This window comes from Notamacropus eugenii, chromosome 1 (assembly GCF_028372415.1).
Source record: "Notamacropus eugenii isolate mMacEug1 chromosome 1, mMacEug1.pri_v2, whole genome shotgun sequence".
In the NCBI taxonomy this organism is placed as follows: domain Eukaryota; kingdom Metazoa; phylum Chordata; class Mammalia; order Diprotodontia; family Macropodidae; genus Notamacropus; species Notamacropus eugenii.
Window position 1 is genome coordinate 119,986,627 of NC_092872.1, and position 14,058 is coordinate 120,000,684.

A 14,058-nucleotide genomic window follows, 5' to 3' on the forward strand; every position below is an offset into this window, starting at 1 on the left:
TCTTGTTTTATTCCATTAAAATATTTTATGCTTATATTTATTTAAGCCTGGGATGTCTTACTAGGTTAATTCCCAGACATTTAATTTACTTTGCTGCTATATTAAATTTTTCTTCTCTCACCTGTTTTCTATATTTTTAAGATTCTCTAAATAAGTAATCATAGGCATCTAAAATAGAAAATCTTTTTGTCTTTATTTTTTCAAATCCTATCTTTTTTTCCTACTGCTAGAAATAATGTTCTTAACACAATTTCAAGTAATATTGGAGAAACTGGACATCTTTGATTCACCTTTGACATTATTTTCAAAGTATCTAATTTTTTTTATTAATCTGTCAATTCTTAGTTGTATAGGCATAATTTTATTAATATTAACTAAAGCATTTTAAAATTAGTATTTATGTGCTTAGAATGTTTAACATCAATAAACACTATGTTTTTTGAAACATTTTTCAGCATTTGTTGACAAAATCAAACTTTTAAAAGTTTATATTATCTATATTATTTATATTATCTATTATTCAGTATATAATTTTTCATATAAATATGATATAATCCATCTATAGTTCATACATCTACTGCGTTCAAATACTTATATCATCTGTAATAGTCATTTTTTTTCTAATTTTGAATCGTTCATATATTCCTGATATAATTATAATGTGTCTAATTTAGTAGCTTTTTGATTATATCCCCTTTCAGAAAATGAGTGGTGTTTTTAGTCACCTCGTACTGCTGCATAAGACAAAGGTCTATCTTTTGAACAAAAGTGACGATATCCTTGCAGTTATATTGTATCTCAGTGAGTCATGGAATGCGATAATCTCCAAAGAACTGAAGCTGATGATCACCCAAGGGACAATAGAAAAGTGCATGATGGGTGTGATTATGGGCATTACAAATACCCTGGTGAAGTGGATAAAACGATTCCATGAGAGATATGATTTTTCCCTGTGCCCCGAAAAATATGTTAGTCATGTAGTGAGAGAAAGGAATAAGAAAATAAAAATTTGAATAACTGTATGTGCTAATGACATCCATATAATGTTGATAGAACTAAACAATGTCCCACAGGTCTGAGTGGCCTCCTATGTAACTTCCAAAGGAAAAGGAAAAGAACAGAAAGGAAAAGAAAAGAGGTGGAAGAGGAGAGAAAGGAAGAGGAAAGAAAAGAAAACTTGGAAAAGAATCATACATGGAAAGTAGGCTTAGAATATTGATGATTTACTGCACTGGAAAGAGTACTCCATGAATGAAATTGAAGATGCATTCAGATAAAAAAAAATATTTTTGTAGGACTTTTTTAGATGTTTTATTTAATATCCATTAATAATGTTGCTCTATTGTTTACTTTCTTTGCATTATCTCTCCATGCTTTAAGTTGTCGGATCCTATTTGTCTTACAATAGCAATTTTGTACGGTTCCTTCTTTCTATAATTTATTGAACATTTTACATAGCACAAGAGTTCTTTGGGGTTTTTATGTTTTATAGGATTCACTTGTTAATACATATGGAATAGATTTTTTTGTTTCTTTTCTTTCTTCTTTGGGAGTTTCAATTAGAATTGTCCCACAGGTTTCTACGTTGGACATTTACCAAAGCTATCAACCATGCTTAATTCATATTTCTTTCAGACCTTTATTGAATTCATATTGTTCCTTTAAGTCTGCTTGAATATCACTTCTTCCGTGATGCCATTTTAAAATCTCTCTTTAGCTTTAAGTAATATCTTTCTCCTCCATTAAGTATTTTGTGAAGATATCTCTTTTGCCTTTTTTTTAACATTCTATTTTTTTAGTCAGTCAATAAATATTTAAATGTTTGTTTCAGGTACTGTGTTAAGTACTAGAAATTTAAAGAATTGGAAAAATGGACCCTGTCCTTAAGGAGTTCATAACTTAATATAATAGTGTGTCACAATCATAATCTGTTTGTTTTCTTCCTCTAAGGACTTATTTTTCATCTTCATATGTTATCATTATACTCATTGCTTTACACATAGTAGATGTTTAATAAATATCTTTAATGATTGCTTTAATAAAATCATATATTAAGTTATAAAACATGTAAGAATTTATAATACTTTACATATATCACTCCTATCTCTCCTGCCTATCATAACTAATCTCCTTAAGAAGACCATAACAATAGGTGTCTCTACTGCCTCTCCCCTCTTCTTAACTGTCTACAGTCTGGCTTTGATTTTCATAAAATTTCAACTGAAACTTCTCTCTCCAATGTTACCAATGGCCAAATGGCCTTTTCTTGGTCTTCATTTTTATTTACCTTTACTCAGCCATTGATACTATTAATTACCTCTTCTTCTTGATACTCTTTTCTCCAAGTTTTCAATATACTTCTCTCTTTCTACTTTTTTGATACTCAGACTCTTTGGCTGTATCTTTATCCATGTCTCTTCTGATATGGATGTCTTAAGCCTAGGACTTTGTCCTGGGCACTCTTCTCCTTCTGTACTATTTCACTTGGTTATCTAATAAGCTCTCTTGGATTCAATGGACCTCTCTATGCTGATGACTCTCACATGTATTTATTCAACACAACTCTTTCCACTGACCTCAAATTTCCATCTTCACAGTCTATTAAACATCTCATATTGAATTTCCTGTAGATATGTTAAAACTCTTAGTACAGAGCCAAGGTGGTGGAGTAGAAGGTGCACATACTCTAGCTCTTCCCACACAGCCAATAAAATACTTTTAAAAATGACTTTAAATAAATTCTAGAGCAGTAGAATCCACAAAATGACACAGTGAAAGAGATTTCCAGCCTAAGATAGCCTGGAAGGCTGACAGGAAAGGTCAATCACACGGAGCGAGGAGAGGAGCATGGCCCAAGGAGCCCAGCCCAGCCTTGGTTGCACAGAACAGCAGGAACAGGAACAAAACAGGCCTCTGGGGCAGAATCCTCAGCAACAGCAGTGGTTCTCAGATCCCTCTACCTAAAAACAGCAAAGACACTTCAAAGGTAAGTGAAAAAGATTTTCCTTCAGGAAGAAAAAGGCTCAGGGTCCTCTCCTAGCCCTGGTCCTAGATGGTGGCAGCAGCAGCATCAGCATCCATTTTTGGAGCACTCAGCCTAAAGGACCTAGGGCAATTGAGCCACTAATTTGGGTCTCAGTCTTGAGAGGTGGTCCCGGGGTGAGGAAGAGTGCTACTGGTGTGGTGGAGCTGATGGAGACTCTGGAAAGAGAATTCTACTTGAAGATCCTAGACAGAAAAGCTTTAGTAACTCCCAGACCAGAGCACAGGCCATGAGAGGAGTAAAATTCTCTCCCTTCACTGAACAATCTTGGAAGAACTGAGAACTTACAGGTCCCCAGAATACACGGCCCCCTGACAAAGGACTTAAAAGTCAAATAACTGGCTGGGAAAAAGCCCAAGAAAAGGAAAAAATAAGACTATAGAAGGTTATTTTCTTGATGAACAGGTATTTTCTTCCATCCTTTCAGATGAGGAAGAACAATGCTTCCTATAAGAGGTATCCAAAATAAACATGCAATGGTCTCAGGCCATGGAAGAGCTCACGATGGTATTTTGAAAATCAAGTAAGAGAGGTGGAGGAAAAATTGAGAAGAGAAATGAAAGTGATGCAAGAAAATCATGAAAAAAGAGTCAACAGCTTACTAAAGGAGACACAAAATTATGCTGAAGAAAATAACACCTTTAAAAATAGGTTAACTCAATTGGCAAAAGAGGTCCAAAAAGTCAATGAGGAGAAGAATGCTTTAAAAAACAGAATTATCCAAATGGAAAATGAGCTGCAAAAGCTCCTTGAAGAAAATAGTTCTTTAAAAATTAGAATGGAGCAGAAGAAAGCTAATGACTTTATGAGAACCCAGGAAATTACAAAAAAAATTAAAAGAATGAAAAAATGAAAGATAATGTGAATTATCTCATTGGAAAAACAACTGACCTGGAAAATAGATCCAGAACAGACAATTTACAAATTATGGGACTATCTGAACACCATGATTAAAAAAAGAGCCTAGACATCATCTTTCAAGAAATTATAAAGTAAAACTACCCTGATATTAGAGAATCAGAGGGCAAAAAGAATTTTGAATCCACTGATGACCTCCTAAAAGAGATTCAAATAGAGAAACTCCTAGGAATATTGTAGCCAAATTTCAGAGTTCTCAGGTCAAGAAGAAAATATTACAAGTAGCTAGAAAGAAACAAGTCCAGTAGTGTGGAAATACAATCAGAATAACACAAGGTCGATCAGCTTCTACATTAAGGGATTGAAAGGCGGGCTTGGAATATGATATTCCAGAAGTCAAAGGAACTAGAATTAAAACCAAGAATCACCTACCCAGCAAAACTGAGTATAATACTTCTGGGGAAAAATGATCATTCAGTGAAATAGAGGACTTTCAAGCATTCTTGATAAAAAGACCTGAGCAGAATAGTAAATTTTACTTTCAAATACAAGAATCAAGAGAAGCATGAAAAGGTAAACAGGAAAGAAAAATCATAAGGGACTTACTAAATTTGAATTGTTTACATTCCTACATGGAAAGATGATATTTTTAACTCTTGAAACTTTTCTCAGTGTCTGGGTAGTTGGAGGAATTTTACATATATACATGCGTGCATATATGTGTGTATGTATACATACATGTATGTATGTGTATATATATGCATGTATAAGGACAGGGTAAGTTGAATAGAAAGGGATCATATCTAAAAAAATAAAATTATGAAATAAGAGAGTAGTATATTGGGAGGAGAAAGGGAGAAATGTAATGGGGCAAATTATCTCTCATAGAGGAAAGTAAAAGCTTTTTCAACAGAGTGGAAAGGCAGAGAAGTGAGAGGGAAGAGGTGAAGCTTACTTTCCTTACATCTGACTTAAGGAAAGAATAACATACTCACTCAATTTGGTATGAAAATCTGTCTTACACCACAAGAACACAAGGGAAAGGGGAATAAGCAGGGTGGGGGAGACAATAGAAGGGAGGGCAAATGGGAGCAATTAGAAGTAAACCGTTTGGGGGATGAACAAAGCCAGAAGGATGAATAGAATAATTGGGGGGCAGCATATGATGGAGGGAAATAAAGCTAGTCTTACACAACATGACTGTTATGGAAGTTGCTTGCAAAACTACATATACATAGCCTATATTGAATAGCTTGCCTTCCCAATGGGAGGGAGGAAGGAAGAGGAGTTGAAGCTCAAAATTTTAGGAACAAATGTTGCGAATTGTTTTTGCATATAACTGGGAAATAAGAAATTCAGTTAATGGGGTGTAGAAATTTATCTTGCCCTATAAGTAAAGAGAGAAGATGGGGATAAAGGAAAGGAGGGGTGTTAAAAGGGATGGCAGATTATGGGAAGGGGTAAACAGAATGCATGATGTTTTGGGGGGATGGGGAGATAATTTGGAACTCAAAATTTTTTGGAAATGAATGTTGAAAACTAAAAATAAATAAATTTTTAAAAGATATGTTAAAACTCAACATGTCCACAACTGAACTCATTATCTTTCCCCTCCAATACTCCTCTATTTCCAAACTGCCCTATTACTGCTAAGGGCACTATCATACTTTAAGTGCCCAGGTTCACAATCAAGGTGTTATCTATGGCACCTTACCATACTCTTCACCTTTCCCCTTTCAAATCTCTTCCCAAAGCATATCCACTTCACTTTTGCAACATCTTTCAAACATATGCTCTTTTCAGTTCTGATAATACCACCAAAGTAATGCAAGATCTTATCTCTTCACATCTGCACTTCTGCAGTAGCCTGTTAGTTGGTCTGCCTGCCACAAGTCCCTCCTATCTTCCATTAAGCTGCCAAAGTGATTTTCCAAAAATGTAGATCCTACCAAGTTGCCACTCTGCTCAATAAATTCAGGGGCTTCCCGTTGTCTCCAGGATTAAATATAAAATCTTTCATTCTGCATTATGCCTTTTATAACCTACCTTACATACCTTTCGATTTGTCTTCATCCCTACCCACAAGAACTTTTCATTCCAGTGACACTGCCACCAAGCTGACCCTCAAACAAGTCATTCCATCTCTCGGTTCCAAGCACTGATTGTCTCCCATGCCTGGATCATTCTCCTTCTTCATCTCAACTTCCTAGTTACTTTGCCTTCCTTGAAGTTCCAGATAAAATCCTACTTTTGACAATACATTTGCTTTTCTCTCTCTCTTAATTCTATTGCATTCCTTCTGTTGATTATTTCCATATATATCTGTCCCCACACATACATAAACACACATGTATACACATATATACGTATACATACACCCATATACATAAATTTACATACACCTAGACATATATGTGTGTATCATTTGTATATAGTTCTTTGCATGTTGTTCCCCCAGTTACGTTGTGAGTTCCTTGAGGGTTGGCACTGAGTTGCTTTAAAAAAAAAAAATTGTCATCAGCACTTAGCACAGTGCCTGAATCATAATAGGCATTTAACAAATGTTTTTTAGACTAACTGTCATCTACCACTATACATAAATGCAAACAATTTTTTAAATAAAAAAACTTCTACATTCATTCAAATACCTACTATGTCTAGAAAGCATAGGTATCGCACTTGTTACGTAATACAAACATTTCAAATTTGGATAGTACTATTTTTTACACAGTGTATACAATCTTCTAAATAACTTCCATTAGAACATAACATAAGAAACTCACATCTCAATTCCATCCATTTATTCACTTGAAAGCTCTTGGTAAGAAACAACATCCATATGGAGAGTCTGAAAAGTAGGATTATGGCTGTGTTAGTGGAGAGAAAGGAAAATTTTGGGGACAAAAATGAGATCTGATAAATGACTGGATATGTGCAGTGAATAAAAATGGGCAATTAAGTATGACCTAAAGTTTGAGAACTTAGATAACTGGAAAGATGTTAGTCACTGATAGTAACAGGGAAATTCAGAAGAGGGTCAGGTTTTCAAAAAAAAATGGTAATTTCTATGATGTGAGAGACAGACAGAGAGAGAGAGAGAGAGAGAGAGAGAGAGAGAGAGAGACAGAGAGACAGAGAGACAGAGAGACAGAGAGAGACAGAGAGAGACAGAGAGAGAGAGAGAGACAGAGACAGAGAGACAGAGAGAGACAGAGAAACGAAGAGACAGAGAAAGAGTCTTATAGAATGTCGCACTAGACATGTCCAGATTCAACTGATGACGAAAAAGTAGAGCTCACAAGGGAGAGCAGGGATGGATATAAGCCTCTCAGAGTCATTTTCATAAGCTAAGAATTGTATTGGTGCTGAAGAAGTCCCCAGTTGAGAGAATATATATAGAACAGAGTAGAGGGTCAGGGTACACCCTTGGGGTGAACAAAAGTGAATAAGAAGAGTCACTTAAGAAGAGAGGCAGAAAGAAATGAGGAGAGGATAGTATCATGATATCCGTGGAAGAGATTATGGGCAGTGTCAAATGTGGCAGAGATATCAAGAAAGATGAAAAATGAGAAAACACCATTGGATTTGACAATTCAAAAGAGCAATTTCATTTGAAGAATGAGGTCAGAAGCCAAACTGCAGAGCATCAAGAAGAGAGTGAGAGGAGAGAAAATGAGGTCATAAGAAATCAAGAGTTTTTATTTCAAGAAATTTAAAGGAAAGAGGTATAGGAATATAATTACTGTCTAAGGAGAGGGTTTTTAAGAATGTGGAAGAATGCTTACAGGCTCATAAGTAAAACTAAAATTGATAGATGTTGAATAGCAAGAGAGGTTGTTATCATAAGAAGGATCCCATATTTTTTTCCAATTTCTCAACTTTAAAAATTTGAAGAATGTGAAATTTTACACACCTATTTCATTTACCCAAGAAAAAACACTTATTAAAGTTATCAATTTAGCTAAGGAGTTAATTTCAAAACACGTTAAAATAATATTTTTATAATTTAACAATGTCTTTGTTAAAGAGGTTTTAGCATTGAATTGTAATGTGGTGACTATTACAACAAGCAGCAGATTAAAAATTCAAATCGGTACCCAACTCAACTAAAACAAAATTAATTAAATGTATCATTACAATACTTAAGGGTAAAAAGTAGATGAAGAGGTCTTCCTAAAAACTGTCAATTTACCATGAATTTTTCTTCTCAGACCTCATTGCACTATAATTATCTACTTGCTTTTTGTAATATTATGTCATATTATGTTTTATACATCCCTGCTTGATATGATGGAGAGGCTTCTGTAGCTAAATGAAACTATGAGCTAAGCCATGCAGTGTTACCCAAACTAGACAGGTCATATTGGAGAATTCTTTTTTTTTTCTTTCCTTCTTTCTTTTTTCTTTACTTAACTTTTAACATTCATTTTCACAAAATTTTGGGTTCCAAATTTTCTCCCCTTTTGTCCCCTCCCCCCACCCCAAAACACCGAGCGTTCTAATTGCCCCTATCTGCCAATCTGCCCTCTCTTCTATCATCCCTCTCTGCCCTTGTCTCCATCCTATACCCCTTTACCTGTATTTCTTATTTCCTAGTGGCAAGAACAGTATTCGACAGATGGTCCTAGAACTGTGAGTTCCAACTTCTCTTCCTCCCTCCCTCCCCACCCCTTCCCTTTGGAGGGCATGCAATTCAGTATAGGCCAAATCTGTGTAGTTTTGCAAATGAAGTCCATAATAGTAGTGCTGTGTAAGAACTAAATATATTTCCCTCCATCCTATCCTGTCCCCCATTACTTCTGGTCTCTCTTTTGATCCTCTCCCTCCCCATGAGTGTTGACCTCAAACTGCTCCCTCCTCCCCATGCCCTCCCTTCCATCATGCCTCTCCACCCTGCTTATCCCCTTATCCCCCACTTTCCTGTATTGTAAGATAAGTTTTCATAACAAAATGAGTGTGCATTTTATTCCTTCCTTTAGTGGAATGTGATGAGAGTAAACTTCATGTTTTCTCTCACCTCCCCTCTTTATCCCTCCACTAATAAGTCTTTTGCTTGCCTCTTTTCTGAGAGATAATTTGCCCCATTCCATTTCTCCCTTTCCCCATCCAATATATTCCTCTCTCACTGCTTGATTTCGTTTTTTTAAGATATGATTCCATCCTCTTCAATTCACTCTGTGTACTCTGTCTCTATGTGTGTGTGTGTGTGTGTGTGTGTGTGCATGTGTGTGTGTGTGTAATCCCACCTAGTACCCAGATACTGAATAGTTTCAAGAGTCACAAATATTGTCTTTCCATCTAGGAATGTAAATAGTTCAACTTTAGTAAAGTCCCTTATGACTTCTCTTTGCTGTTTGCCTTTTCATGCTTCTCTTCATTCTTGTGTTTGAAAGTCAAATTTTCTTTTCAGCTCTGGTCTTTTCATCAAGAATGCTTGAAAGTCCTCTATTTCATTGAAAGGCCAATTTTTCCCCTGAAGTATTATACTCAGTTTTGCTGGGTAGGTGATTCTTGGTTTTAGTCCTAGTTCCTTTGACTTGTGGAATATCCTATTCCATGCCCTTTGATCCCTTAGCGTAGAAGCTGCTAGATCTTGTGTTGTCCTGATTGTATTTACACAATACTTGAATTGTTTCTTTCTAGCTGCTTGCAATATTTTTTCCTTGACATGGGAACTCTGGAATTTGGTCACAATGTTCCTAAGAGTTTCCCTTTTTGGATCTCTTTCAGGCAGTGATTGGTGGATTCCTTGAATACTTATTTTGCCCTCTGGTTCTAGAATCTCAGGACAGTTTTCCTTAATAATTTCATGAAAAATGATGTCTAGGCTCTTTTTTTGATCATGGCTTTCAGGTAGGCCCATAATTTTTAAATTGTCTCTCCTCGATCTATTCTCCAGGTCAGTTGTTTTTCCAATGAGATATTTCACATGATCTTCCATTTTTTCATTCTTTTGGTTTTGTTTTGTGATTTCTTGGTTTCTCATAAAGTCATTGGCCTCCATCTGTTCCATTCTAATTTTGAAAGAACTGTTTTATTCAGTGAGCTTTTGAATCTCCTTTTCCATTTGGCTAATTCTGCTTTTGAAAGCATTCTTCTCCTCATTAGCTTTTTGAACCTCTTTTGCCAGTTGAGTTAGCCTATTTTTCAAGGTTTTATTTTCTTCAGCATTTTTTGGGGTCTCCTTCAGCAGGTGTTTAATTGTTTTTCATGCTTTGCTTGCATGTCTTTCATTTCTCTTCCCAGTTTTTCCTCCACCTCTCTAACTTGATTTTCAAAATCCTTTTTGAGCTCTTCCATGGCCTGAGCCCATTGGGTGGGCTGGGATACAGAAGCCTTGACTTCTGTGTCTTTCCTTGCTGGTAAGCATTGTTCTTCCTCATCAGAGAGTAAGGGAGGAAATACCTGTTCACCAAGAAAGGAACCTTCTATAGTCTTACATTTTTTTTCTTTTCTAGGCATTTGCCCAGCCAGTGACTTGACTTCTGAATATTCACTTCACCCCCACCTTGCCTCCAGATCCTCCCAGCCAACAATTGGAGTCTGAGATTCAAATGCTGCTTCCCAGCCTCAGGGCTTTGGTGGGGGCAGGGCTGCTATTCAGTGTGAGATCAAGTTCAGGTGCTCAGGTGGGGGCAGGGCCACCTCTCAGGCTCAGTTCCCTCAGGGGGTTTATGCAGATACCTTCAACAATGGATCCAGGCTCCTGCCTGCTTGGGGAGCCCTGGTCTGCTCCCGCCTCTGCTGCTGCCTCCCGAGGGAGCCTGAGTTATGGGGGCACCCCACACCCCTCTCGACCCCCTGAAAAGACCCTCTCACTGACCCTTGTCACCTGTGGGTGGGGGCATCTGCATGGTCGCTGGAGATTCCGTCCCTGAAGCCTGCTTGGATCCGCTCCTTTCTGCTCCACGCCACACTGCTGAGGCAGGGTTGGGCTCTGCTCCAGGTCTGGGGCATAAGGGACCTTTTGCGAGAGGTTTTCAGGCTCTCTGGAGCAGAAATCTCCCCCGCTCCATTGTTCTGTGGCTTCTGCTGCTCCAGAATTCGCCGGTGGTTCTTTTTTTACAGATATTTTATGGGCAGTGTGTTCGGAGCCAGCGTATGTGCATCTGTCTACTCTGCCATCTTGGCTCCACACCCCCTGAGAATTCTTAAAAGAAAAAGGGATCCACTGGAGAAAAAATAATGCCATGCCATTCCACTATCTGGTCAAGAAAATCTCATGGAAAATGTTAAAATGCTAGAATATATGACACCAGAAGATAAGCCCCTCAGATCAAAAAGTGCCCAATATACCAGTGGGAAAGAACAGCAGAAAAATTCAGGTAGTTCCAGAAGGTAAAAAGTATCTTGGTCAAGCCAAAAGGAAGCTTAGCTGTGAATATGCCTGTGATAAAAGGATAGTATGAGGGTATAAAGAGGAATGTAAGATCTTTGAACCAAGGTAAGTTGGATATGTTTAAAAAGAAGATGGAAAGATTAAACACTGGCAATTCGAGTGTTGGTGAACTTACTCCCAAGGCCAAACTTGTCACTTCAATTATCTTTTGATTTCCTACTTTAGCATCCCAGTCTCCTATGATGAATGTACATTTGGGGAGGGGGGTTAATTCTAGAAGATTTTGAGGAGCTTTGGTCTCCGGCATTAGTGCTTGGAGAACAATCAGCATTGTGATGTTGAATAGTTTGCCATGGAGTTGAAAAGATATCATTTGATCCTTTTTTGAAATTATACACAAGTACTGTTTTTCTCACCCTCTCTTTGACTATGAAAGCTATTCCATTTATTCCTAAGGATTCTTCCCTTCAATAGAAATTACAATGATCACCTGAGATATCAAGGACACATTTCATGCAGGAATTGGCATGATAAAAGACAAAAATGTTAGATACTTAGCAAAAGTAGAAGAGATTAAGAAGAAATGATGGGAATATACAAAAAAATATTAAGAAAAGATCTTACTATCACAAATAACCACAATGACATGGTGACTTCTGAAGAACTAAGTCAAATCGCCCTTAGGAAACATTGCTAACAATTGGCGAGTAGAGGTGATGAAATTCCAGCTAAGCTACTTAAAATAGTAAAAGATGCTGCTGCTAATATACTACACTCATTATGCCAGCAAATATGGAATATTGAACTGTGGCCACTGGATTGGAAAAATTCAGTATACAGACCAATCCTAAAGCAGAGTAATGACAAAGAATGTTCAAATCACCGAATAATTGCATTCATTCACATGGCACCAAGATTACGCTTCATTGACTACTCCAAAACTTTTCACTATATGGATCACAGAAAAAGAAAAAACGTGGATAGTCCTCAAAGAGATGGGAATACTAGGTCATCTTATTTATCTCCTGAGGGAATCTGTATGTTGGGTAACAAACAATAGAATAGAATAGAGAACAACTGACTAGTTTAAAGATTGCAAAAGGAATACAACAAAGCCATATATTGTCATCTTATTTATTTAACTAACATATAGAATATATCATGCCGAGCTGGTTGAATGAAAAGTCAGAATTAAGGTTGAAAGGCAGAATATCAACACCCTCATATATGCAGACAATAAACTCTGACAGCAGAAAGTGAAGAATTAAGAAACCTCTTGATGAAGGTGAACAAGGAGAATGTAAAAGATGATTTGAAACAATATTAAAAAAAACACCTTAGATCACGACAACTGGTCCCATCACATCTTGCCCAGTAGAGAGAGAAGAAATGGAAGCAATGTCACATTTTATATTCTTGGACTCAAATATCACTGCAGATATCAAGAGTTGCCAGGAAATTAAAAGACACTCCTTGGAAAGAAAGTTATAGTAAATCTGGACAGAATACTAAAAAACAGAGACACAGAGACATCATCTTACTGATAAAAGTCTGTATAGTCAAAGTTATGATATTTTCACTACTAATGTAAGTCTATAAGAGTGAGAGAGAGAGAAAGAAAGAGAGAGAGAGAGAGAGAGAGAGAGAGAGAGAGAGAGAGAGAGAGAGAGAGAGAGAGAGAGAGCTGAGCAAAGCAAAATCAATGCTTTCTAATTGTGGTGCTGGAGAAAATTTTTGAAAGTCTCTTGGAGAGCAAGGAGATTAAACCAGCCAGTAAACTGTAAGTGCTTTCACGCTGACCTTGTTGATCTTGAAAAACAAAGAGAATATTGCCCAAGGAAAAATTCTGTGGTAGTGGAATCAGCAAAGAGGTCACAGAAATATTTTAGCTTAGGAGGTGAGGGAGATCATCAAGAAGAATTCCTCTTGCTGTGGATAAAGAGGACCAGTGCAGGATGGAAGGTGTCCCAGACAGCCTCATCTCAGCAAGCCAGGAAGACAACTTGAGCCCCAAGTGGGTGGAGTTCATTAGCATCAACATCAGAACCCCAAGTGTGAATCAGCACAGGAAAAGGAATAGCGTAGAAACCAGCACAGATGAGGGTTCACCAATCACTCAGACTTCCTGTGCTATAGCACAGAATTAGGAGAGGAAGAGTACTACTATGGCCAGATCATCACTCCCCCACATCTCGCTCAGTAAGCTTCAGTGTAATATCAGGGAAACTCAGAACGCCTTTACCTGGCCTCGGCCTTGGAACACACCAGCCAGTTCAGCACCAGGTAAATTGAAGCACTATACAACTTCTAGGTGAAAAAATAAGAGGTCACAACACACAAAGCCTCAAAATGTGAGCAAAAGAAAAGTGGGAAAGAGCCTCCTGTGCCTCAGAAGCAGAGATCCACTTTAGAAGCCAAGTAAAAAGGCAATTACCATGAGCAAGATGTAAATCAGAGATGCAAAGGCAATAAAATCTTGCTATGAAAACGGAGAACATCAAAATACCAATTTGGAACAGGACAACATTGACAATATACTCACATCTGAAACCTCAAAAAGGACTTTGAACTGGTCTCAAGCCCAAAATACATCTTTGAGAGAGCTCAAGAAGGATTTTAAAAGCCAGACTATAAAGGTAGAAGAAAACTGAAGAATGATTTTAAAAATATGAAAAAGAATTGGCTGAAGAGGACAACACCTTATAAAAGGAAAATTGGGCAAATGGATAAGGAGGTATAAAAGACAACTGAAGCAAACAATTTATTAAAAATTAGAACTGGGCAAGTAGAAGCTAATGACTATGAAACATTAAGAATC

The 14,058-nt window shown here is 37.2% G+C and overlaps 1 protein-coding gene across 2 annotated transcripts in view; it reads right to left on the bottom strand.

Moving 5' to 3' along the window:
- LINGO2 (leucine rich repeat and Ig domain containing 2) overlaps positions 1-14,058 on the bottom strand; it is a 1,607,677-nt gene that overhangs the window by 1,543,076 nt on the left and 50,543 nt on the right. The window lies entirely within an intron of this gene.